Genomic DNA, 14,300 nt, shown 5'->3' with positions numbered 1-14,300 from the left:
ACATTTTTTTTTGGACTTAGTGATTTCTCCGGCGTTTATCAGACTTTCAGATAGGGGAAATGTCAGTGAGCATTCCGATTTCAGTTCCAGAGCGATTCGCCCAATGAGTTCTTGATATTTAGTCGTTTTCAGCCAATTTTCTGGATTTTTGAAAATTTCACTTTTTTGTGAAAATATCCACTAAATGAGGGAATAATATGTGTGAGGGTACCCCAGGAGAGTTCCAAATGTGTGTGGGTAGAATATATATCCCACGGGGGTAAAATTGAAAAAAGTTGAAAAAATTTTTTTTTTGGACTTAGTCATTTTTCCTGCATTTATCAGACTTTCAGATAGGGGAAATGTCATTGAGCGTTCCGATTTCAGTTCCAGAGCGATTCGCCCAATGAGTCCTTGATATTTAGTCGTTTTCAGCCAATTTTCTGGATTTTTGAAAATTTCACTTTTTTGTGAAAATATCCAGTAAATGAGGGAATAATATGTGTGAGGGTACCCCAGGAGTGTTCCAAACGTGTGTGGGTAGAATATATACCCCACGGGGGTAAAATTTAAAAAAGTTGAAAAAATTTTTTCTTGGACTTAGTCATTTTTCCGGCATTTATCAGACTTTCAGATAGGGCAAATGTCAGTGAGCGTTCCGATTTCAGTTCCAGAGCGATTCGCCCAATGAGTCCTTGATATGTAGTCGTTTTCAGCCAATTTTCTGGATTTTTGAAAATTTCACTTTTTTGTGAAGATATCCACTAAATGAGGGAATAATATGTGTGAGGGTACCCCAGGAGAGTTCGAAATGTGTGTGGGTCGAATATATATCCCACGGGGGTAAAATTGAAAAAAGTTGAAAAAAATTTTTTTTTGGACTTAGTCATTTTTCCGGCGTTTATCAGATTTTCAGATAGGGGAAATGTCAGTGAGCATTCCGATTTCAGTTCCAGAGCGATTCGCCCAATGAGTCCTTGATATTTAATGGTTTTCAGCCAATTTTCTGGATTTTTGAAAATTTCATTTTTTTGTGAAAATATCCACTAAATGAGGGAATAATATTTGTGAGGGTACCTCAGGAGAGTTCCAAATGTGTGTGGGTAGAATATATATCCCACAGGGGTAAATTTGAAAAAAGTTGAAAACATTTTTTTTTTGGACTTAGTCATTTTTCCGGCATTTATCAGACTTTCAGATAGGGCAAATGTCAGTGAGCGTTCAGATTTCAGTTCCAGAGCGATTCGCCCAATGAGTCCTTGCTATTTAGTCGTTTTCAGCCAATTTTCTGGACTTTTAAAAATTTCACTTTTTTGTGAAAATATCCACTAAATGAGGGAATAATATGTGTGACGGTACCCCAGGAGAGTTCCAAATGTGTGTGGGTAGAATATATATCCCACGGGGGTAAAATTGAAAAAAGTTGAAAAAAATTTTTTTTGGACTTAGTCATTTTTCCGGCGTTTATCAGACTTTCAGATAGGGGAAATGTCAGTGAGCGTTCCGATTTCAGTTCCAGAGCGATTCGCCCAATGAGTCCTTGATATTTAGTCGTTTTCAGCCAATTTTCTGGATTTTTGAAAATTTCACTTTTTTGTGAAAATATCCACTAAATGAGGGGATAATATGTGTGAGGGTACCCCAGGAGAGTTCCAAATGTGTGTGAGTAGAATATATATCAAACGGGGGTAAAATTGAAAAAAGTTGAAAGAAAATTTTTTTTGGACTTAGTCATTTTTCCGGCGTTTATCAGACTGTCAGATAGTGGAAATGTCAGTGAGCATTCCTATTTCAGTTCCAGAGTAATTCTCCCAATGAGTCCTTGATATTTAGTCGTTTTCAGCCAATTTTCTGGATTTTTGAAAATTTCACTTTTTTGTGAAAATATCCACTAAATGAGGGAATAATATGTGTGAGGGTACCCCAGGAGAGTTCCAAATGTGTGTGGGTAGAATATATATCCCACGGGGGTAAAATTGAATAAAGTTGAAAAAAATTTTTTCTTGAACTTAGTCATTTTTACGGCATTTATCAGACTTTCAGATAGGGGAAATGTCAGCGAGCCTTCCGATTTCAGTTCCAGAGCGATTCGCCCAATGAGTCCTTGATGTTTAGTCGTTTTCAGCCAATATTTAGGATTTTTGAAAATTTCACTTTTATGTGAAAATATCCATTAAATGACGGAATAATATGTGTGAGGGTACCACAGGAGAGTTCCAAATGTGTGTGGGTAGAATATATATCCCACGGGGGTAAAATTGAATAAAGTTGAAAAAAATTTTTTCTTGAACTTAGTCATTTTTACGGCATTTATCAGACTTTCAGATAGGGGAAATGTCAGCGAGCCTTCCGATTTCAGTTCCAGAGCGATTCGCCCAATGAGTCCTTGATGTTTAGTCGTTTTCAGCCAATATTTAGGATTTTTGAAAATTTCACTTTTATGTGAAAATATCCATTAAATGACGGAATAATATGTGTGAGGGTACCACAGAAGAGTTCCAAATGTGTGTGGGTAGAATATATATCCCACGGGGGTAAAATTGAAAAAAATTGAAAAATTTTTTTTTGGACTTAGTCATTTTTCCGACGTTTATTAGACTTTCAGATAGGGGAAATGTCAGTGAGCGTTCCGATTTCAGTTCCAGAGCGATTCGCCCAATGAGTCCTTGATATTTAGTCGTTTTCAACCAATTTTCTGGATTTTTGAAAATTTCACTTTTTTGTGAAAATATCCACTAAATGAGGGAATAATATGTGTGAGGGTACCCCAGAAGAGTTCCAAATGTGTGTGGGTAGAATATACATCCCACAGGGGTAAAATTGAAAAAAGTTGAAAACATTTTTTTCTTGAACTTAGTCATTTTTCCGGCATTTATCAGACTTTCAGATAGGGAAAATGTCAGTGAGCGTTCCGATTTCAGTTCCAGAGCGATTCGCCCAATGAGTCCTTGATGTTTAGTCGTTTTCAGCCAATATTTAGGATTTTTTAAAATTTCACTTTTATGTGAAAATATCCATTAAATGAGGGAATAATATGTGTGAGGGTACCACAGGAGAGTTCCAAATGTGTGTGGGTAGAATATATATCCCACGGGGGCAAAATTGAAAAAAATATTTTTTTGGACTTAGTCATTTTTCCGGCGTTTATCAGACTTTCAGATAGGGCAAATGTCAGTGAGCGTTCCGAATTCAGTTCCAGAGCGATTCGCCCAATGAGTCCTTGATGTTTAGTCGTTTTCAGCCAATATTTTGGATTTTTGAAAATTTCACTTTTTTGTGAAAATATCCACTAAATGAGGGAATAATATGTGTGAGGGTACCCCAGGAGAGTTCCAAATGTGTGTGGGTAGAATATATATCCCACGGGGGCAAAATTTTAAAAAGTTGAAGGTATTCATAGTGGCCATCCTGGGTGTTGAATGCCGTCTTCCATTCATCCCCCTGATGGATACGGACCAGATTTATACGCCCCACGGAGGTCCAGCTTAGTGAAGATTCTAGCCCCCCTCAGATGGTCAAACAATTCAGGAATGAGCGGAAGGGGGTATTTATTTTTCACTGTGATCTGATTAAGGCCTCTATAGTCTATACAGGGACGGAGTGAGCCGTCCTTCTTTTTGACGAAGAAGAAGCCTGCTCCCGCCGGGGAGGTAGATTTCCAGATAAATCCCCGGGCCAGATTCTCCTCAATATATTCAGACATGGACCGGGTCTCAGCAGCGGACAAAGGGTAAATACGCCCATGGGGAGGAGTAGCGCCGGGCATCAGGTCGATTGGGCAGTCGTATGGTCTATGAGGAGGTAATGTCTCTGCTTCTCTTTTATTAAAGACGTCCGCAAAAGACCAATAGCGAACCGGTAGGCCGGGTAGATTGGCTGGGGTAGGAGAAGGACGAGCAGGATGAACGGGAACTAAACAAGTCTTATGGCAGTCCTGTCCCCAGCGAAGAACTTCTCCGGTCTGCCAATTAAGCACGGGTGCATGTCTCTGGGGCCAAGGTAGGCCTAGCAAGAGGGCGTGAGAGAGTCCAGGTAGAACATGGAAGAAGATGCTCTCAGAGAGCAACATTCCCACCTGCAGAGTTGTGGATTCGGTGATGAGTTGGATGGGATGTGGTAAGAGGCCCCCATCCACGGCGGCGACAGATAAGGGTACAGCCAGAGGTTTGGTGGGAATGCGGTATTTCTCTACCAGGGACTGAGAAATGAGATTTCCAGCAGCTCCAGAGTCAAGTTGAGCCAGTTCTAAATAACGGTTCTCCCCGAAGATGATAGAGACCGACAGCATCAGAGATGGAGAGGGTTTACTTCTGTCTAGGGCTACCTCTCTGAGCGATCCTAGACACAGGCGTTTCCCGACCTCTCCAGGCAGGAACCGATCCGGTGCTCCTTACTGCCACAGTAGAAGCAGCTCCCCTCGGCATGGCGTAATTCTTGACGGATCTTGACCATCTTGGTCTGGTCGACCTGCATAGGCTCGGGTGAGTGCGCCTGGGGAGTAACGGAGGAAGTGACGGGTCTCTGGAAGGTAGGGGCAAGGCGTGGAAACCTCCTCTCACGGGTGGCCTCTTTGGTGCGCTCCTGGAACCGGATGTCAATCCGGGAGGAAAGTGTAATTAAGTCGTCGAGTGTGGTAGGAATGTCCCGATCGGCGAGTTCATCTTTAATACGGCCGGACAGACCCTCCCAGAAGACCGACACCAGGGCGTCGCTATCCCAGGCAAGCTCCGAAGCAAGGGTACGGAACCGTATGGCATATTGGCCCACGGTGAGACTTCCTTGGCGGAGGCGTAGCAGAGATGAGGCGGATGAGGTCTTCCGTCCTGGTTCATCGAAGACTTTCCGGAAAGCCGTGAGAAAGGCTGGCAGATTGGACACCAGTGGGTCTCCTCTCTCCCATAGAGGATTTAGCCAAGCCAGCGCCTCCCCCGTGAGATGAGACATGATGAAGGCTGCTTTGGCTCGGTCGGTGGAAAACTGGTGTGCCAACAGTTCGAAGTGCAGAGTGCACTGGTTAATGAAGCCCCGTGCCTGACAGGGATCTCCGCAAAAATGAGGCGGGGCGGAGAGGCGAGAACCGGGAAGAGATGCCATGGTATTGATGGGCAGCGACGCTGCCGGGGTAGGAGTCGTGCGACTGGAAGCAGGTCCCGAAGAGGTAGTCAGTGTGTCCAGGTGGGAGTTAACACTACGCAGGTGACTCAGGATGGACTCCTGTTGGGACCTCTGACGGGACAGTTCATGGCATAGGTCAGAGAGCGAGGGAATTTGGGTGCCACCGGGTTCCATGGCCCGAGCAAACTGTAACGGGTCTGGGAGGTGGAACCTCTGAGCTATTATACAAAGAGGCAGTCTTTGTAAGGAGGCAGGTGGCTCCCAGGGAAGGCGGGAAGGTAGACACGGCAGGTGACAAGAACAGTCTCAGGGTAGAAGGGCAGAACGGACACGGCAAGTGACGGAACAGTCTCTTGACAGGCGGGGGGTCACGGCAAGTGACAACAGAGCCTCCAGGTAGGCTAGCAGGCAGGTGACAGGTGAGCGTTCCCAGGTGAGCGGGCAAAAGTCTCTGGACAGGCAGGTGGTCACAGCAAGTGACGGCAGAGCCTCCAGGTAGGCTAGCAGGCAGGTAGCAGGTGGGTGCTCCCAGGTGAGTGGGCAAGAGTCTCTGGACAGGCAGGCGGTCACAGCAAGTGACGGCTAAGCCTCCAGGTAGGCTAGCAGGCAGGTAGCAGGTGGACGCTCCCAGGTGAGCGGGCAAGAGTCTCTGGACAGGCAGGTAGTCACAGCAAGTGACGGCTAAGCCTCCAGGTAGGCTAGCAGGCAGGATCAATAAAAGAGAGATAACGTCCTATAGATATGAGTAATTGCTGTTGCACATAATCATCAACCATCAAAACACCTGGTCCTAGTCTAATAAAATGTCAGAGACCAAATTTAACAGCAAACAAAACATTTTTATTAGTATAATACATAAACAAGAATATAATGCGATAGAAAGCACCTCCAAACTGTGAGGGGTAGCAACTTAGGTACAGTGTCACAGTATCATAGTAGTATGTAAAAATACAATATATGTACCGCCATATGATGCTAAATTGCAGGTAGTGAGTATAAACCACTCTAACATAGCAGATGCAAAATAGTAAAAAAGATGGTAAACATACCTAGAGGCTGGTCATATAACGGGTAACCTTAAAGTGCAGGACCCCTCAGTCCCCTACGCACGTTTCATCTATACAGACTTCCTCAGGGGGTGTAGAGGGAGAGGAGAGGCATGTGGTTTATATGTGTGGTGATCACCTATGAATTAGAGGGTGGGATGTCACATGACTAAAGAGTAAATGAACAGCAGCTGTTTACGGCGCATGAAAACACCCCTACCGGCACTTCCTGTAAATGGGACTTACGGCTTCCGGTCTGTGGAACGCACGCAGTGGTATCACCACAGTAACGTGCCGGCCCACTGCGCGTGCGCTCCCAATTGACCGGATTGCCTTAAGTCCTGAGGCGCTCGGAGTAGGGCGCATGCGCTCTAGCTGAAGAGAAGAAGAGAGCGATGCAAAAGGTAAACGGAAAGTGAAGGCTCATAAGAGGATATTATTAAGTAAGATATGTGCTGGTGGTGACTAGAGGACAATCCCTGATAAATAATGTTTATAAATAGAGATGTCTCATAATAAATAAAAAAATCATATATAATAAGCTATACTTAAGGTATATACTCGAAACAATAATAAATACTGTACCAAACATCATAATGACATTATAAATAATAATAAATTCTAATACACATCATTTATCACTGTTAGTTTAAATAGGACTCACGTTAATATAATATATCGGATCTTATACCTAGTATCGGCATATAATAAAAAGCGAGCAAAAAATATATATGTGTATATATGTAATATAAAGTGCAATTCTTAAAAAGAGCAAGTATACACAAGGTGACAGTGCTTAGCTAGTGTTATATCTAGGTGAAATACCATGTGTCAGAAAATATATCACCGGGAAAGGTTATGAATATATATTTTTAAGTGTGCTATTACTAACACTCTAAATAAAGTGCAAAAAAGTGTATATATTAAAAATTATAAAACCGTGAGGGGTTATGAATATATATATATTATTAATATAAAAGCTCAAAAGTGTAAGTGCATATTAATGCCAGTATAATAAAGTGCCCTGATATAAGAGCATAATAAGACAATAAAATCACTTGGTGCTATTAAATTAATATTTTTTTAAAATAAAGACTCAAAAGTGTAAGTGCATATTAATACCAATATAATAAGGTGCCATGATACAAAGGCATAGTAGGACAATAAGATCACATGGTATTATTATTTCCAATATATAATCATAGTGAGAGTCATTATTAGGTCGAATTATACAGACATACGATCCTCAGATCTCATGTACTGAAGTAAGTCCTGAAATATCACTTAGGGTCTTCACAGGCGAAATATCCCAGATACCAGAAATGTCCATAGACTGTTAGCAATAAATGAAAAGGCCAATCCACAGCATAAAACCACAAGAAAAGATAAGAGATCTATAAGATTAAAAGAAGAAATAATTAATTCTCTAAAAAATGAAAATAAAATAAAACCCATCCCCTACCCTCCCCTAAAAACCAAATAGCCATATAACTAAAAGAATAATAATTACAGAAACGCATGAAAACCAAAATTTTCATTGAGACCAAGTGGAGATACCGTATTTAATCTATAGATCCACTTGCTCTCTGTTTGAGCCAAGATTTTACCCAAATTGCCCCCTCTAGAGCCCATGAACACCTGATCTATAGCCTTAATTTTTAATCCTTTAGCATCACTGTGATGATGCAGGAAAAAATGTTTGGGCAAAGTTTTGAGTGACGTAACATCCTCAGTTGTTTTACTTTTTTCAATGTCCCTCACGTGCTCACGAGTTCTAATCCTCAGTTCTCTGGTAGTGAGACCCACATATATTTTCTTACAGGGACATTCTGCAAAGTACACCACTCCTTTTGAAGAGCATGTAAGATGTTGTCTAATCATGTATGTTTTGGTATTAGACGAATTTCTGAAATCTTTAGCCTTAACCATATTGGAACATCCTTTACAATGCTTACATGGGTAAAAGCCAATAGAATCCAACCAGGTATTAGTGTTTTGGGTTTTCTTTTCATAGTGGCTTTTAACAAGAAGGTCTTTTAGATTTTTTGACCTTCGTGCTGTAATGGCTGGACATTCCGGAAGACATTTTTTAAGGACAGGATCAACTCTGAGAACATTCCAGTGTTTTTGTATAATCTGTTTAAAATCCTTCCATTGGTCATGATATGTCGTCACCAGTCTGATTGGATTGGCATCCTTAATTGAGGGATTAGTTCTAGTTTTATAAAGAACCTCCTTACGTGGAGTCCATTTAGCCTTCACATAGTCTTGCTGGATTACTCGACGATTATATCCTCTCTCTTTAAAGCGTTTTTTAAGATCAGTTGCTTGCTCTTCAAAAGATTGATCCTCAGAGCATATGCGTCGTAATCGGAGGAATTGTCCCAGTGGAATAGCTCTAATTGTAGAGGGCAAATGTGAGGAACTTGCATGTAGCAATGAATTTGTAGAAGTTGGTTTTCTGAAGATATCTGTGTGTAAAAAACCATCCGGTAATACAATAATTTTGATATGAAGAAACTCCACACATCTACTAGCTTTATATGATATTCTGATGTTACAATTATTACAATTCAATTGCTTCATGAAGGCCTCCAATTCCATATTAGTGCCCTCCCAAATAAACCATACATCGTCGATGTATCTCATCCATTGTTGCACTGAGTCAATGCCTGGTATTGGGTCCGTCATGAATATACTTCTCTCCCAGGCACCAAGAAATAAGTTTGCATAACTTGGAGCACAAGCTGCGCCCATGGCGGTGCCTTGGGTCTGTAAAAAAATTTGTTTATCAAATATGAAGTAATTATGATTCAAAACGAACTCCAGTAAAATCAGCAATAAGTCCACCACTTCGGGTTCAATATTACTCGATTTAAGGAAAAATGAGGTAGCTCTCAATCCATCCTCATGTCTAATGGAGGTGTATAGGGATTCAACATCCGCTACCACCATAACCATATTCGGGGTCAGTTGTATGCCATCAAATCGTTGTAAAGCCGTAGTGGTGTCCTTAATGTGAGACGGCAATGTAGACACAATCGGTTTTAGATAGAAATCGATTGTCACGCATATCAGCTCACAAAGGCTACCAATGCTAGCCACTATGGGTCTCCCGGGGGGGTCACATAGATCTTTGTGAATTTTGGGAATAATGTAAAATGTTGAAATACAGGGATGTAATTCTTTGATATTGTCAACCATTTTTTTCGGTATAATGCCCTGTTCAAATCCTTTATCCAGGATTTGAATCAGCTTCAACTGAAAGGAAGTTGTTGGGTTAGTGGATAATTTACGGTAGCAGCACGTGTCATTAAGAAGTCTATATACTTGTTTTTCATAGGTCTCTTTGGGCCAAATGACAATGTTGCCACCTTTATCTGATGGTTCAAAAACCACATCCTGCCATTGTTGTAACTCCTTTAGGGCCAATTGTTCAGTTTGATCAAGATTTTTGTGTCGTTTGGTTGATGTTCGTGCCAATTGCTCAATATCAGTTGATACCAGTTTTGTAAAAATCTCTACTGCTGAACACAAACTAATAGGTGGAAATTTCTTAGATTTACCCATAAGGTGCATAGGAAAATTACTCACCATATTAGGAGAAGAGCTTTCCTCGCTGAGAGATTCTAAAATAGCGAGGGCCTCTTGTTCTTCTCTGGAGTTAAGAGATTCTTCATTGGGAGAGCCTGAATGTAACTTACTCAATATTACTTTGCGAGCAAAAAGATGGATATCTTTTATGGCTATAAATGGGTCAAGAGATCGAGATGGTGAGAATGATAGACCTTTTTCTAGTACTCGCAAATGTGCAGCATTCAGGGTGTGTGAAGATAAATTAATTACCTTATTATGATCCCTCCTTTGTTCTTTATATTTTTGTTGTTGCCTTATTGGGGAAGTTTGTGGTCCTCGTTTGCCTGCATATCTCGTACGGGGTGCATCTTGAATTTTGTTATTCAGCTCACCATTGGAAGTGTCTGAAGTTGATGCAAATGACAATAGAGATCCACTTCGAGACGGTGTTTTTTTGCGTTTAGTACCAGAATCTCTATACTGCCATCGGAACACCCTTTGGTTCTCGTAGTCAGTAGTATCTCTGGTAAACTTGTTTATTTTGCCAGAGCTAACCTCCTGCTCCCATTTTTCCAAATCATTTTCCAAGTCTTTGAGATGTTTATCAAAGATCTCACTAGTCATTTCTTGTCTCATAGTTTTCTGAATGTGTTCAATTTCCTCATCCAATACTTTCAAAGATAGAGAATTTTTTTCCACGATAATTTCCATAAAACTGATGGAACAGCGAGTTGCTGCTTCCATCCATCTGTTTAGGAGTACCTCATTGTCCAGATCAAACGTGGGAAATAATTGAACTCTAAGGCCCCTCGGCACAATATTGCTTTTAATATAATTTTCCAGCGCTGCCTTAGTCCACCAAATTTTAGTTTTTTTATGTAATGCATTTCTATACTTGCGTACTATATCTTTATGGCTGGGTATGGTTTCATTAAAAACAGTGGAGGTGCCTATCTTGAACATATCAGAGGCCTTAGTACGCCATGTAAGTTCTCTGGCTTTAAAGTCCATTAAGGCACTACAATTAGGACTTGTCTGTTTAAACAGAAAACAAAATACAGATTAGGATCAATAAAAGAGAGATAACGTCCTATAGATATGAGTAATTGCTGTTGCACATAATCATCAACCATCAAAACACCTGGTCCTAGTCTAATAAAATGTCAGAGACCAAATTTAACAGCAAACAAAACATTTTTATTAGTATAATACATAAACAAGAATATAATGCGATAGAAAGCACCTCCAAACTGTGAGGGGTAGCAACTTAGGTACAGTGTCACAGTATCATAGTAGTATGTAAAAATACAATATATGTACCGCCATATGATGCTAAACTGCAGGTAGTGAGTATAAACCACTCTAACATAGCAGATGCAAAATAGTAAAAAAGATGGTAAACATACCTAGAGGCTGGTCATATAACGGGTAACCTTAAAGTGCAGGACCCCTCAGTCCCCTACGCACGTTTCATCTATACAGACTTCCTCAGGGGGTGTAGAGGGAGAGGAGAGGCATGTGGTTTATATGTGTGGTGATCACCTATGAATTAGAGGGTGGGATGTCACATGACTAAAGAGTAAATGAACAGCAGCTGTTTACGGCGCATGAAAACACCCCTACCGGCACTTCCTGTAAATGGGACTTCCGGCTTCCGGTCTGTGGAACGCACGCAGTGGTATCACCACAGTAACGTGCCGGCCCACTGCGTGTGCGCTCCCAATTGACCGGATTGCCTTAAGTCCTGAGGCGCTCGGAGTAGGGCGCATGCGCTCTAGCTGAAGAGAAGAAGAGAGCGATGCAAAAGGTAAACGGAAAGTGAAGGCTCATAAGAGGATATTATTAAGTAAGATATGTGCTGGTGGTGACTAGAGGACAATCCCTGATAAATAATGTTTATAAATAGAGATGTCTCATAATAAATAAAAAAATCATATATAATAAGCTATACTTAAGGTATATACTCGAAACAATAATAAATACTGTACCAAACATCATAATGACATTATAAATAATAATAAATTCTAATACACATCATTTATCACTGTTAGTTTAAATAGGACTCACGTTAATATAATATATCGGATCTTATACCTAGTATCGGCATATAATAAAAAGCGAGCAAAAAATATATATGTGTATATATGTAATATAAAGTGCAATTCTTAAAAAGAGCAAGTATACACAAGGTGACAGTGCTTAGCTAGTGTTATATCTAGGTGAAATACCATGTGTCAGAAAATATATCACCGGGAAAGGTTATGAATATATATTTTTAAGTGTGCTATTACTAACACTCTAAATAAAGTGCAAAAAAGTGTATATATTAAAAATTATAAAACCGTGAGGGGTTATGAATATATATATATTATTAATATAAAAGCTCAAAAGTGTAAGTGCATATTAATGCCAGTATAATAAAGTGCCCTGATATAAGAGCATAATAAGACAATAAAATCACTTGGTGCTATTAAATTAATATTTTTTTAAAATAAAGACTCAAAAGTGTAAGTGCATATTAATACCAATATAATAAGGTGCCATGATACAAAGGCATAGTAGGACAATAAGATCACATGGTATTATTATTTCCAATATATAATCATAGTGAGAGTCATTATTAGGTCGAATTATACAGACATATGATCCTCAGATCTCATGTACTGAAGTAAGTCCTGAAATATCACTTAGGGTCTTCACAGGCGAAATATCCCGGATACCAGGCTATAGATCAGGTGTTCATGGGCTCTAGAGGGGGCAATTTGGGTAAAATCTTGGCTCAAACAGAGAGCAAGTGGATCTATAGATTAAATACGGTATCTCCACTTGGTCTCAATGAAAATTTTGGTTTTCATGCGTTTCTGTAATTATTATTCTTTTAGTTATATGGCTATTTGGTTTTTAGGGGAGGGTAGGGGATGGGTTTTATTTTATTTTCATTTTTTAGAGAATTAATTATTTCTTCTTTTAATCTTATAGATCTCTTATCTTTTCTTGTGGTTTTATGCTGTGGATTGGCCTTTTCATTTATTGCTAACAGTCTATGGACATTTCTGGTATCCGGGATATTTCGCCTGTGAAGACCCTAAGTGATATTTCAGGACTTACTTCAGTACATGAGATCTGAGGATCGTATGTCTGTATAATTCGACCTAATAATGACTCTCACTATGATTATATATTGGAAATAATAATACCATGTGATCTTATTGTCCTACTATGCCTTTGTATCATGGCACCTTATTATATTGGTATTAATATGCACTTACACTTTTGAGTCTTTATTTTAAAAAAATATTAATTTAATAGCACCAAGTGATTTTATTGTCTTATTATGCTCTTATATCAGGGCACTTTATTATACTGGCATTAATATGCACTTACACTTTTGAGCTTTTATATTAATAATATATATATATTCATAACCCCTCACGGTTTTATAATTTTTAATATATACACTTTTTTGCACTTTATTTAGAGTGTTAGTAATAGCACACTTAAAAATATATATTCATAACCTTTCCCGGTGATATATTTTCTGACACATGGTATTTCACCTAGATATAACACTAGCTAAGCACTGTCACCTTGTGTATACTTGCTCTTTTTAAGAATTGCACTTTATATTACATATATACACATATATATTTTTTGCTCGCTTTTTATTATATGCCGATACTAGGTATAAGATCCGATATATTATATTAACGTGAGTCCTATTTAAACTAACAGTGATAAATGATGTGTATTAGAATTTATTATTATTTATAATGTCATTATGATGTTTGGTACAGTATTTATTATTGTTTCGAGTATATACCTTAAGTATAGCTTATTATATATGATTTTTTTATTTATTATGAGACATCTCTATTTATAAACATTATTTATCAGGGATTGTCCTCTAGTCACCACCAGCACATATCTTACTTAATAATATCCTCTTATGAGCCTTCACTTTCCGTTTACCTTTTGCATCGCTCTCTTCTTCTCTTCAGCTAGAGCGCATGCGCCCTACTCCGAGCGCCTCAGGACTTAAGGCAATCCGGTCAATTGGGAGCGCACGCGCAGTGGGCCGGCACGTTACTGTGGTGATACCACTGCGTGCGTTCCACAGACCGGAAGCCGGAAGTCCCATTTACAGGAAGTGCCGGTAGGGGTGTTTTCATGCGCCGTAAACAGCTGCTGTTCATTTACTCTTTAGTCATGTGACATCCCACCCTCTAATTCATAGGTGATCACCACACATATAAACCACATGCCTCTCCTCTCCCTCTACACCCCCTGAGGAAGTCTGTATAGATGAAACGTGCGTAGGGGACTGAGGGGTCCTGCACTTTAAGGTTACCCGTTATATGACCAGCCTCTAGGTATGTTTACCATCTTTTTTACTATTTTGCATCTGCTATGTTAGAGTGGTTTATACTCACTACCTGCAGTTTAGCATCATATGGCGGTACATATATTGTATTTTTACATACTACTATGATACTGTGACACTGTACCTAAGTTGCTACCCCTCACAGTTTGGAGGTGCTTTCTATCGCATTATATTCTTGTTTATGTATTATACTAATAAAAATG

The sequence above is a fragment of the Phyllobates terribilis genome, unplaced genomic scaffold (assembly GCF_046119375.1).
Source record: "Phyllobates terribilis strain yellow unplaced genomic scaffold, ASM4611937v1 Scaffold_12__6_contigs__length_324123572, whole genome shotgun sequence".
NCBI lineage: Eukaryota > Metazoa > Chordata > Amphibia > Anura > Dendrobatidae > Phyllobates > Phyllobates terribilis.
Note: the sequence above shows the minus strand (reverse complement) of the source record.